Source organism: Pinus tabuliformis, chromosome 4_2 (genome assembly GCF_031772625.1).
Source record: "Pinus tabuliformis cultivar Carrire ecotype Pingquan chromosome 4_2, CPIR1, whole genome shotgun sequence".
Classification (NCBI taxonomy): Eukaryota; Viridiplantae; Streptophyta; class Pinopsida; order Pinales; family Pinaceae; genus Pinus; species Pinus tabuliformis.
This window is the reverse complement of record NC_142304.1, coordinates 971,684,935-971,697,173: the sequence shown is the minus strand read 5'-3', so window position 1 is coordinate 971,697,173 and position 12,239 is coordinate 971,684,935.

Sequence of the window (12,239 nt, the reverse complement as noted above, 5' to 3'; positions counted from 1 at the left end):
TATACTACTAGTGTGACCCCTTATTGTTATTAGTAAAACCCCCTTTTTATATTGTTGTGCCCATGTAGTCCCCATATTGCTATTATTGTGCCCCATAGAAGTGCACTATTGTTATTATTGTTCCCTTCCATTATTATTGTTAAGTCGGCTTTGATTATATTATGACCCTTTAGACTCCTATATATAGAAAGGAAGTTTTTTCGTTTGTATCATCCAAGAATTGTTCATTTGTGTAATGTAAAGGAGGTTTCCCCCTCGAAGAGGCTTATTTCTAAGGCATTGATCTATCTTTTCTATCTTTTTGTGAGCTGGTTCCATAACATTTGGTATCAGAGCTTCGAATTCTAGGGTTTCGCTGCTCCAAACAGGCCATCGTGGAATTTTCGCTATACCTTTTGTTCTATGATGTTTTAGAAGCTAAAAAAAAACAATTTGATAAGAAATCGTGTTGAACTTGCAGTCCAGATTTCATATTTTGTCTCACTATATTCTCAGAGATATGATCTGAGGAAGTTAGGGTTTTTGCAGACCCCCGAATTACATTCCAAACAGGTTACCTTGGGAAAATCATCATAACTTTTGCTCTAAACATCAGATGGAATTTTCGAAAGAAGTTACAAAAAGAGGACGGATTTTAGTTTGGTTGGGTATCATTTTTAGAACCTAAGGTTGAAACAGTGACCCGAGGCACCTCAAACAAGTTAGCTCTACTGAACCAGCTTATACTCAGGTCATAATGGGAGATTGTGCACAACTCTTTCTTGGAGAATCCAATTACGATCAGACTGGTGGCATTGGAAAGAGGATGCAGAGGGCTACTACAAGTTGTGATTTCAGAACTGGAAAATCTGAAATTACAGAGTTACAGTTATTTCAATATCGAGCTCCTAAAATCAAGAAAAGGCAATATGAGGAAGTTTAATGGAAAGGATGTGGTAAATTAGATACTACAGATGGAGCAATATTTTGATCTACATGAGGTGAAACTGTTACAAAAGGTATGTATTGCATCTTCATATTTAGAACCAGATCAATTTTTATGGTATAAAGGGCTATGTTCTCGTAAAGCACTTGTCACTTGGTCAATTTTCACGGAAGAAATGATAACACATTATGAGGATAGAAAGAGTAACACCTTAAATCAACTCAACTCATAACTATTTAAATCTCTCATTTAGCTCTTCTACTATCAACATTCAAGAAGTCCTGATGATGGATCCCTGTTGGGATTTGAAACATTGATGAAAATGGTTTTTACTGTGGGTTCTCCAGAAACTAAGTCAAAAGATATAAACCACAGATGTCTAAAATCCAGTAACACCTTATTTAGCCATTGATAAATCTCAAACAAAAGGGTTCAATGGCAGATCACATTGAGGATTTCAAAAAATTGAATATAAGGGTAAATGATATTCCATAGAAGAAAAGGATTGATGTCTTCATAGGGACTTTAAAGGATATCATTCAACATGAGCTTCGTCTTTGGGAACCTGATTCATTGGAGAAGGCATTTAGGTTGGAAAGAAAAATTGAAAGTGGAATTATGGAAACAAGGAATCCTACCACTCACAACTATAAATATGGAAGTGTTTTTTCTTCTAACCTTCCACAACCTACAAGGTTTACACGACAACGACAACGATTGGAAGAAAAAAGAGAAAAAGGGCTTTGTTACAAAGTGGAAAGAAAAATTATGGCAACAAGGAAGTCTACCTCTCACAACTATAAAGATGGAAGTGTTGTTTCTCCTAGCCTTCCACAACCTACAATGGTTACAACACAACAATTGGAATAAAAAAGAGAAAAAGGGCTTTGTTACAATTGTGATAAAGAATACATTAAAGGTCATAATTGTGCTGAGAAGAGATTATTTTACATTGATTGTGGAGAGTAGGAAGAAAATCCCAACCCAATAGAAAGAAGAAATGAATCCGACCACATATTGTAAAGCATTGGAAATAATTATTACTCCTGAAACTCTTAAGATAGAAGGACATATCAAGAAGAAAATGGTTCAAGAAGTGAAATACCACATCAAGAAAGAAGAAATGAATCCAACCATATCTTGTAATGCAATGGCCAAAATTATCACTCCTCAAACTATCAAGATAGAAGGACATATCAAGAATAAAAATGTTCAAGAAGTGAAAGATTATGTAGAGCATCAAGAAATGAATCCGACCATATCTTGTAATGCACTGGAAGAAATTGCCACTCCTCAAACTTTCAATATAGAAGGACATATCAAGAAGAAAAAGATTCAAGTAGTGAAATATCACATCAAGCATCAACAACAAGTTCTCCAACTTTTAAAGGATAACGCCACTTTGGTGCAGAATCGAATGAAACAATAGGTAGATCAACATCGCAATGAAAGAAGTTTTGATGTAAGCGATTGGGTATTTTTATGGTTACATACATACAAACAAATGTCCCTCAAGAAAGCTATTTATGAGAAGGAAATGTTTGCAATACTACACGCACTTAAGAAATGGCGACCTTACCTAATGGGAAGACACTTCAAGGTAAAAATGGATCATGATAATACTAAATACTTTTTAGAACAAATATTATTCTATGAATAGCAACAAAAATGGGTCACAAAGATGTTGGGTTATGACTTTGAAATCATCTACAAAAAAGGGAAGCAAAATGTTGTGGCAGATGCACTCTCAAAAAAGGATGAGGATGTGGAAGCATTGTTGTGTGCCATTTCTATTATCCAACTGGATTGGATAAACGAAACAAGGTATGAATGGAAGATGGATGTGGAAGCATTGTTGTGTGCCATTTCTATTATCCAACTGGATTGGATAAACAAAACAAGGTATGAATGGAAGATGGACGAAGAAGTGTGGCCGCTCATTCAAAAGTTGCAGAAGATCCCAGTTCAAACAATATTACCAGAACTTGACGAGGAAGGAAAAATCATATTGGAGCCTGGAGCAGTCACAGAAACAAGAACCCGACAGCTATGGAATGGATCAATTTCAGAGTATCTCATGAAGTGGAAGAACTTACCAGCTAAAGATTCCACATGGGAGGACAAGAATTTTATAGAGGAGCATCTAGAACTACTCAAGCGTTGAGGACAACACTTTTGGAAGGAGAGAGGCATGTTAGGTCCCTATACTACTAGTGTAACCCCTTATTGTTATTAGTACAACCCCCTTATTATATTGTTGTTCCCATGTAGTCCCCATATTGTTATTATTGTGCCCCATAAAAGCGCACTATTGTTATTATTGTGCCCTTACATTATTATTGTTATGCCAGCTCTGATTATATTATGACCCCATAGACTCCTATATATAGAAAGGAAGTCTTTTCGTTTTTATCATCTAATAATTGTTCATTTGTGTAATGTAAAGGAGGCTGCCCCCTCGAAGAGGTTTATTTCTAAGGCGTTGATCTATCTTTTCTATCTTTTTGTGAGCTGGTTACATAACACGCCTAAGATTGGCTCATTGATTGAAAACCTCCCTATGACGGTCAATGGGTTGAAAACAAGAGAAAAAGGAAAGATGCTTGGTGAAAACATCCTTTGAGGCGCCTAGGCAAACCTACTAGTTGAAAACCTCATTGAGGCGGCCAGTAGGCCTAGAAGAAAAAAAAGGGAAAAAATAAAAAATCTTTGCTCCATGGATATCTCTGATGAATGTAGGTGCTCTCCAACATCTACAAGCAACAAAAACAAGTTGGCACCAAAAAAACAAAAAATTGGTCAAAATTATAGTCAAGGAATTCAAACTTGGACTTTATCCTCCTTTGCTCAGATGCTCCAGAAGGGTCAAGGCCATGCCAATCCATCACCCTCATCTATTTCCACCATCCACCCATCATTTTCAAGCTTTTCCCATTCATTTTCCTTGTTGTCCTAAAATACTACAGGAATGCTCTGTTTTACTACAGGAAATAGAAATACATAGAGCATAAATATATTTTTGTCATATCTTGAAAACCATGCATCCATCTGCCAAGTTGTTTCAAGTAGAGCTACATGTGGATGATGGTAACATGCTCAAGTGATTTCAGCAAATTTCAGTGCACAGTTTTCGATAAATCAACCTACATCACCTACAACCATTTTTTAATTTTCTTAGTATTCATGCATCCATTTAAAACGTTGTTTCATGGGGAGATGCATATGGATGATGGTAACACGCCCAAGAAATTTCAGCAAATCCGGTGCACGGTTTCCAAGAAATCAACCTCCATCAACTTCAGCCATTTGTTTTCTCGAGATTCATGCATCCATTGGCCAATTTTTTTATGGGGAGGTGCATAAGGATGATGGAAACATGCTCATAAAATTTCAAGTCAATCCATTCTACCGTTTGAGATATATGGAAAAAACAAGGCAAATCATTTGTTTCTTGTAGTACTACAGGAGTCCTAGTTTACTATAGGAAATAGGATGAAAATTATAAGAAGGTACGAAATGTAAAATAAAGTGTAGGAAAAGTGAATAATGGTGGAATAAGGTATAGAGAAGGTGAACATCACCCATGGCCAAGCCTAACACACCAAGAAGGTCGGATTTGACTAACATAGCTTGCTTATGGTAACTGGAAGACAGAGGTTTATAATCACAAAGCTATGAAGACCTGTGCAGAAGCAAACAAAGGAAATTATCACCTCCAAAGGACCATGGATCAATCATCAACTCAATAGTAGCATGCATGTCTCTCTAATAACCATCACGTAGGTACATGTACGAAATATTCTTGACCTCTTCTCTTAAGCATATTATAGTTAGAAAATTGTTGTCAATGCATGAGAGATGAGGTTTTATAAGCTAAGGATGGGTCAACAGTCTCGGCCACCTTCAACTAGTTAATTGTAGTTCATTCCATCATTCATGTAATGTAGAAAAGCCAAATTAGGAAGGGTGTGTTGTAGTAGCTACAACCACCCTCCAAAATTTTGGCCTGCATCCAATTTCGGAGCCTCCTTTGAGAGTTTTACTTGATGACTGCATGCACTTGGGTTCACTCCGTGAGCTCATGTGAGTCCTCGCACCCACCTTGCTTGATCATTCCACTGATAGATTTTGAATTTTGATGTAAATTTCATGCTTGTGACCATGTTCTGGTCATACTCAAGGTCTTAGCTTTGTGTGTACATGTTATGTTCATTATGTAAACATCCTTCGCGCTCAAACACGGAGTCACATACACTATCATGAAAACATCTTCACGGTCAACCAACAATCAATCACAAGTGTCGCACTTGTCACTCACATCGACGGTCAGTCATGTTGAGCATGCATGTTTGGATGGTTTGAGTCGTCTCGTCGTTAAGTCATGTAAGTGTGTGTTTGCAAGATCACATATGCATCTTTCACTCATTCACACACTTAGTCACTTTGCTGAAGTTATGACGACCGGATTCCCCTCTGACAACCAAACCATCACCGTGCCATCGACTCGATCGACTGTCACCCAGAACAGTGGAGAATCACCAAGCAAGCCATTTCAAGCTACGCTACTCGCAAGCAGATCAATCAACCTTCATGTTCGTCAACCAGAGAGTTTGACCCAGCAGCCACCCGAGGACTGACTCCCCTAAAAAATTGCATAGAGGCTGCAGACCTTGCCTGCTCTGCTCACTGAGAAAACTGTGTAGACAGGACAAATAGACACCCAGTGCCCATCCCTGTCTCCCTCAGAAAATTATGTAGTTTTTCTAGTCAATCCTCTAGTCAGCCGATCGACTACTCACCCGAAAAACTCCGTAGTTTTCGTGAGCAAGCCCTCTACTACTCAATAGTCTGCTTAGCTCAGAAACTATATAGAGGTGATCAGAAGACCATCCTCCCAGAATCAACACAGTTTTCCCTTCCAGCAGCTCCCGACAGCTGACTGCAGGTTCCCTCCAGGAATTGCACAGTTTTTACTGCCAAGCTCCATTAGTTAACTACTAGTTCCCTCTAAGAATTGGGCAGTTTTTGCTGCCAAGCTCTCAGCAGCTAACTGCCAGTTCCCCTTAGGAATTGCACAGTTTTTGTTGACAGTGACCCAACAGATGACTGCCAATTTCCCTCAAGAATTGCACAGTTCTGGCTTCCAAGCTCCCACTACCTGCTCGTTCTAGAAACTACGCAGATTTTGCCTGCCTAGCCTACCCGCAGCCCGGACTGTTCCTCCCAAAAACTGCACAGTTTTTTCCTCCAGCTGAGCTAGACCCCACAGATAGTCATTTTCGATCCAGATCACCCATCTACATCACCTAGTGACTTCTGTGCAGTGTTCATCAGCAGTTCCCAAATTATCCATCCCAACTCGCAACCTTGTCTCCGCCCCCAACCACCTACATCTGAAATGATCACGCATCATAGTAGACTAGCAGGTTTATGGATTTGATGTCGTCTAGTCATGAGTGACTGCAGATACAGGTACCTAAAAAAACATGGCACAACGATGGATGGGATGAAAAAAGGGAGCACATGAAGAAGGACAATTCACCAATGGGTGAACAAATGATGCAGGCAAAGAGATGTGCTCGAGAATGGATGATCATGCAAATATGTGTTCACAGACGGATGGACAAGCAAACATGCAAGATGTGTTCACAGACGAACGGATGGAAAAACATGCACCTTTCGTGAATGAACCAACCTGTCAAGCTTACCAACATACAAGCAAGGAGCAATGTGTGAATGAAACATCAAGTGAACCAATGACCATTGAAGACTCGTGCACTTTTCCATGTGGAGGTGAAGTTGTGACACATGATGAGGGCATCCATCATCCAGCAACAGTGTAGCTTGACATCCACACCAGCAGCATCACGAATTTACTAGCACTGTCATGTCAAGTCTTGTCATGAGTCATGTCGTCCACATCACTACTGTGGGCCATATTGTCAATCAATGTAATGTAACTTGGAAGTCCAAGAGACCCACTTGTTGTATGAAGAGTCATGTAAAGTTGAAAAGTCATGGAAGTAGAATAGTCATGAGGGTACTTGAATAGCCACAAGGGTCAGTTTCACTCTTGGCTATAAATACCCCCTCATTTGTACATGCAAAGGAATTTTCACCTAAGCTCCTCCCACATAGCCTTAAGAGTTTTTAATATTTTCTTTGAGGAGTAAGTAGTGGCTCCAACACCCCAATCACAAGGTTAGTGATGTATGGTGTAATGATGTGTCTTGGAACTTTTTCTTAATTCAGAAGCCTGCTAACAGGCCAACACTTTTTTACACATGTATTGTAACTGTTGTAAGACCAATATTGAACACTTGTAATGCATGTTGCTTTAACCTGTGTTTAACACTTGAACTAATCACTTGTTGTCATACATATATGTTAATGAAAATTTATTGTATATGATGTTAACCTTGTCTCGCTCATGTTGACTACTCTCCCGAATATCAGACAAACCTTTCACTAAAACTTTCTATAACAATCGTTGCACTCACGCGGACTAATCAGCTAAGTGTTATACATGTTATCTTCCGTTGTGTGTTGTGACTACTGCATCGGTGTGGATTGTTCCGTCAGAAGATGTGCATGTCTTGTTGTGTTGTGTGTTCCTAGAAGATTTGGGACTACTCCAACTAACTTGTGACTCACTCCCATGCTCTCCCTCTATGGTGAAAGAACCATTGACACAAGTGACACTTACAATTACCAGGCATGTGAACCTCACTTCTCGAAAGACAAAGCGGACCACTATCTTGTGCTGACAAGTAAGAGTTGAGGCAAATATGTAAGATAATGGCAACTGGGCCATCATACCGGATGGGAATCCCACACCAAATGGTGTGAGGTCTAGTTGGGACTTCATATTGGGTGATCCCCTAAATGATGGCAGGTCCAACACCGTCAACATTTCTGGCACTAGAAGGAGGGACAAATGACAAGATGAGCCCATACATCTAGGTTGACTCTCTTACCCAATGAATAATACACAATTCATGCTCCCAGGGTGTTTCTCTCATTTCTCCCTTAATCAGTTACCAATCCCCAATGAGCTTCTCAATCATTTTTCCTTGTTAAAGTTTGACAGTGAGGATAGAACATCCATAACTGAGCACATTTCTAATTTTCTTCATTTATGTGAATCTCATGAAATTGATAGTGATGAGATTGTTTGTGTACTCTTCTTCCTCACCCTTGAAGTTCATGCTAATTAGTGGTGTCATACCCTACCACCTGCTTCTGTCCATTCCCTTATCACTTTCCTCAAGGAGCTCCATCAATCCTTCGATGAGTGTGACAATCAAGATGTCTATGAAAGAATCTCGCATTTAAGAATGAAGCCTGGCGAATCAGTTGAGGAATTTGCTTCCCGCTTCCTTCACCTATGTCATGAAATTCCTGAACGGTTTATGGACCTTGACTTCATGAGCCAAGAGCTAAAATGCTTGGTTCATGTCGCCTGAAGTGGTGAACCTCCTAATTTTCCTTCTTCCTCGACATTTCCAGATCACGAGACACCTCATGCCTTGAAGAGGGTTCCCCCTAGTAGCAACCAAAAATCTAAGAAATTTTCACAGTAGTACCCCCTTGCAATAGTTGCAAAGCTGAGAAATCTATGCAGTGTGTTCCCAACCCATCTTCTCAGTTGTCTCCCACCCCAACAGAGGAAATTCTAGAATGGTTCAGAAAGCCTATGGAAAAAAAATCATCCCTTGATTCTACAAGAGGACATCACCATTCATAACCCAAGTCTTGAGTCTAATCTGCATCTCTGCCATCCTCCATCATCTACAAGCCATGACTCCTTGCACCATGACTCGCTTGAGCGATCTCCTTCACAAGCTAGTTGCGCGTACTCTCTTGTTTCTCGAGCTGCTTGGCTCAAGTTGCAGTCATGTGCAAGGCAGTCTCATCATACAAATGGAGGAGCAAGACCATGAAAACATAATCAATTCCTCTCAAGACATTGAACCTCCATTCTTGATTGATTCTTGATCCGTGAATCTTGGTGAAACATCATGCGCAATAAATTCTTTTGATCAACCTCCAGTCTTGGGCTGTCATCACTCCCACACTTCCGTATATTGTGATAAACACCCAAGAACATCATATGATCTACTATAATCTTATGTACACTCTAACTTAGATGTGTAATGCACACCAGTCAAAGTAGACATCCATATCGAAGCTTCCTCTACAGCTCACTTTCTCGTGTGTCCTATCATTCACAAAGCATCAACATGCATAGGAGATATTCCATGTTATCTTTCTTCTTCATCTCATGAGTTATATCCTCGATCGACACAAGGTAATGAAGTTTCCCATGATGAAAATAGTCTCAACACACAGGACTCTTTACACTCGTCATCATCTTGTGTGCCACATGAAGACAGCACGTCAAGTCAACGTGCTGAATTTTTTTTATGAAACCTATGACAGAGATGGCTATCATCCTTAGAGAAGTTTTGAAATTAGTAAAAACAACCATCCTCAATCCATGCATTACCTAGTTCACATCTCAAAATGCAATTTTTCAATTCTGGAAAGTTCTTCTATGTGCCATGGAGTTGAGGTACTTCAACTTCCATTGATGGTTATATCAGGACCTCGTGACTCTGGTAAGCCCGCCAAACCAAATCAGATCTTGTTTCTCATGAAAAATATGTATATCTGCATGGTTGCACTCGACGTGGATCCCCTTATAAAGAATATTTACTATTTTGGGTGTGATATTTCAAAATATCATATTTTTGCTAATGATCGAATCCATGAGTCTATTATAGCATGTCCGTATTCATGTACCTCTCTTAAATCTAATTTGGTTTGGGAGTGTCCATCCCTCATTCAATCACGGGACAGCGAAGTTGATTATCTCAAAGAATATCTTTATCGAGAATCATACTTATCGGATTTTCTCTCTCGTAATCAGCTCCTTGGTCTTTTTGCAAATTCTGCACATCAAACCTGCCCACTCATCACACCATAAATTTCCATGTGTGATGATGAGCACACAACATATCACACGAAGCGAGTTACTCTCATTTAACCACACGCCAACTGGTTTCACACATTCACAGTGTTGGCACCATTTCTACATTTATGTGATTACCATGATGCCTGTGCACTTTTTCACCAGTTGCAGGTGGATATTCTATCATGTCTAGCAGACAACGAACTTGGTTCCCTCATTAAGAGCGTTCGCATGATTGTTCAAAAAATTTCTGTGTTCATGTCAAACTGGGAATCTGCCATCTCTATCGACTAGTCTAATTTTTCTTCTACCTCGGGTGGATGTCATGTGGTTTATCATTTTCCCAACATTACATCCAATGACAATCACTTCACGCACTATGATTTTCACTATGTAACATGTTTATGCTTAGATTTCTGTCAAGCAAGTGAGGCACCTTGGCATGCGCTGATGGCTATGGAAGGCCCTCACTGCCTTGACATGAGTGATGAGAATGACCATATCTATCTATCTATATCAAATTCCCATCATGATCCCCTCTCTCGAATCATGAATCCATCTTCTCAAAGATCATGAATCTTTCAAAAAACCATCATGAATTTTATGATCCAATCGTTGAATGGCTAGAACAATCTTACTTGGAGAGTCGTGTTGTAGGTAACAAGCTTTAGTCTTTCCTTGCACTCGCTAAGAAACTTGGTGCAGAAAAACACACACTCGCAAGAGGCCTCTGAGGTTTGTAAAAAAATGGTAGTCATGGAAGAGGTAAGTGTGTGTTTTGGGTGATTGTTACACATTTTTCTGCCCATGGGTGAGACATTCTCTCTCATGTGCAAGTTTTTCAAGTTTTTTCATTTTCTGTTGCGCACTATTTTTTATCTGTTTTAATTGCTCGTATCTTTGTGATTGCAAGTCGGGTACACCTATGGTGGCTTCACTGGAAATTTCATTTCACATAACCCCAACCATTAACGTAGGAGTAGGAATAGTGTTTGCTTTTTCACTTGTCTTTTCTTTCTGGTTTTCATGTTTGTTTTCTTCCTCACTTGGTTGCTTTTCTTTCTTGTTGTTGTTTTCACTTTGTTTGATTTTCTTACTATTTTTGTTTTCATTTGTTTGGTTTGCTTAATATCTTACTATTTTTGTTTCTGGAAATAAGTGTTTCCAACTACTGCATTTTGGCTTTTGAATGAGTATGTGGCTGAGATATGAAGAGACTCGTGACACAGTAGCACTTGGCTAGTCTTATGTCCATCTTCTTTGTGCTTGGTTATAACCTTCAGCCGATGAAGTCTTGAAGGAAAATACGAGCCAACTGCAAGGGAAGTTTTGGTCCAACCATGAACCTGTGTCCACACTGGGAAGCCTCATTCCTGTACTCAGCTTTCTGCTCTGTGTGTTCAAGCTCATCCAACTAGTAGAAACAAAGAAGGGGAAAATCTAAATGAGCAAACCTATGTTAGAGGTCTTACATGTTTCTCTGAAGGAACAACCTCTTCTACTCTCAATAAGTCTCAACCCCTATTCTACCCCAAAAATAAATAAGTACCTATTCATAGTCCTCTTTAAAAAATAGAAAGGCGAAAGAAAAGAAAGGCTTCCTGTGCAGAGAGGTGAAGCATGCAACTCCACTGGGGTACTGACCAGACTCGTTGGCAGTGGAGCAATGCGTGTGTTCCTGTGTGACTCCACCAGGGTACTGTCCAAGCCTGCTGGCAGCGGAGAAATACCAGAGATGAAAACTTATACTCTGAAAATCTTCAACTCACGAGCTAAACTACCCTTCCCAATTTCGAAACACCTTGATCAATATGAAATTTCGATTGTGTTTGACTAAGTTGGGAAAATATGAACCATGTATGTCCATGGGGTAAGTGGGGAAGTTGAAGTAACCCGCACAGTGATTCAATACTCCTTGAGAGACCAAGGTCCTGTGTTATCAATGAACTAAAACAGAGAAGTTGGATTTCTACTAGTGTGTCACCAAGTGTTGTAGCAACTACAACCAACCTCCAAAATTTTGGCCTCCATCCAATTTCGGAGCCTCCTTTGAGAGTTTTACTTGATAACTGCATGCACTTGGGTTCACTCTGTGAGCTCATGTGAGTCCTCACACCCACCTTGCTTGATCATTCCACTGATATATTTTGCATGTTGATGTAAATGTCATGCTTGCGACCATGTTCTGGTCATACTCAAGGCCTTTGCTTCATTTGTACATGTTGTGTTCACTATGTAAACATCCATTGCACTCACACATGGAGTCACATACATTGTCGTGCAAGCGTCATCACGATCAACCAATGATCAATCACAAGTGTCGTGCTTGTCTCTCACACC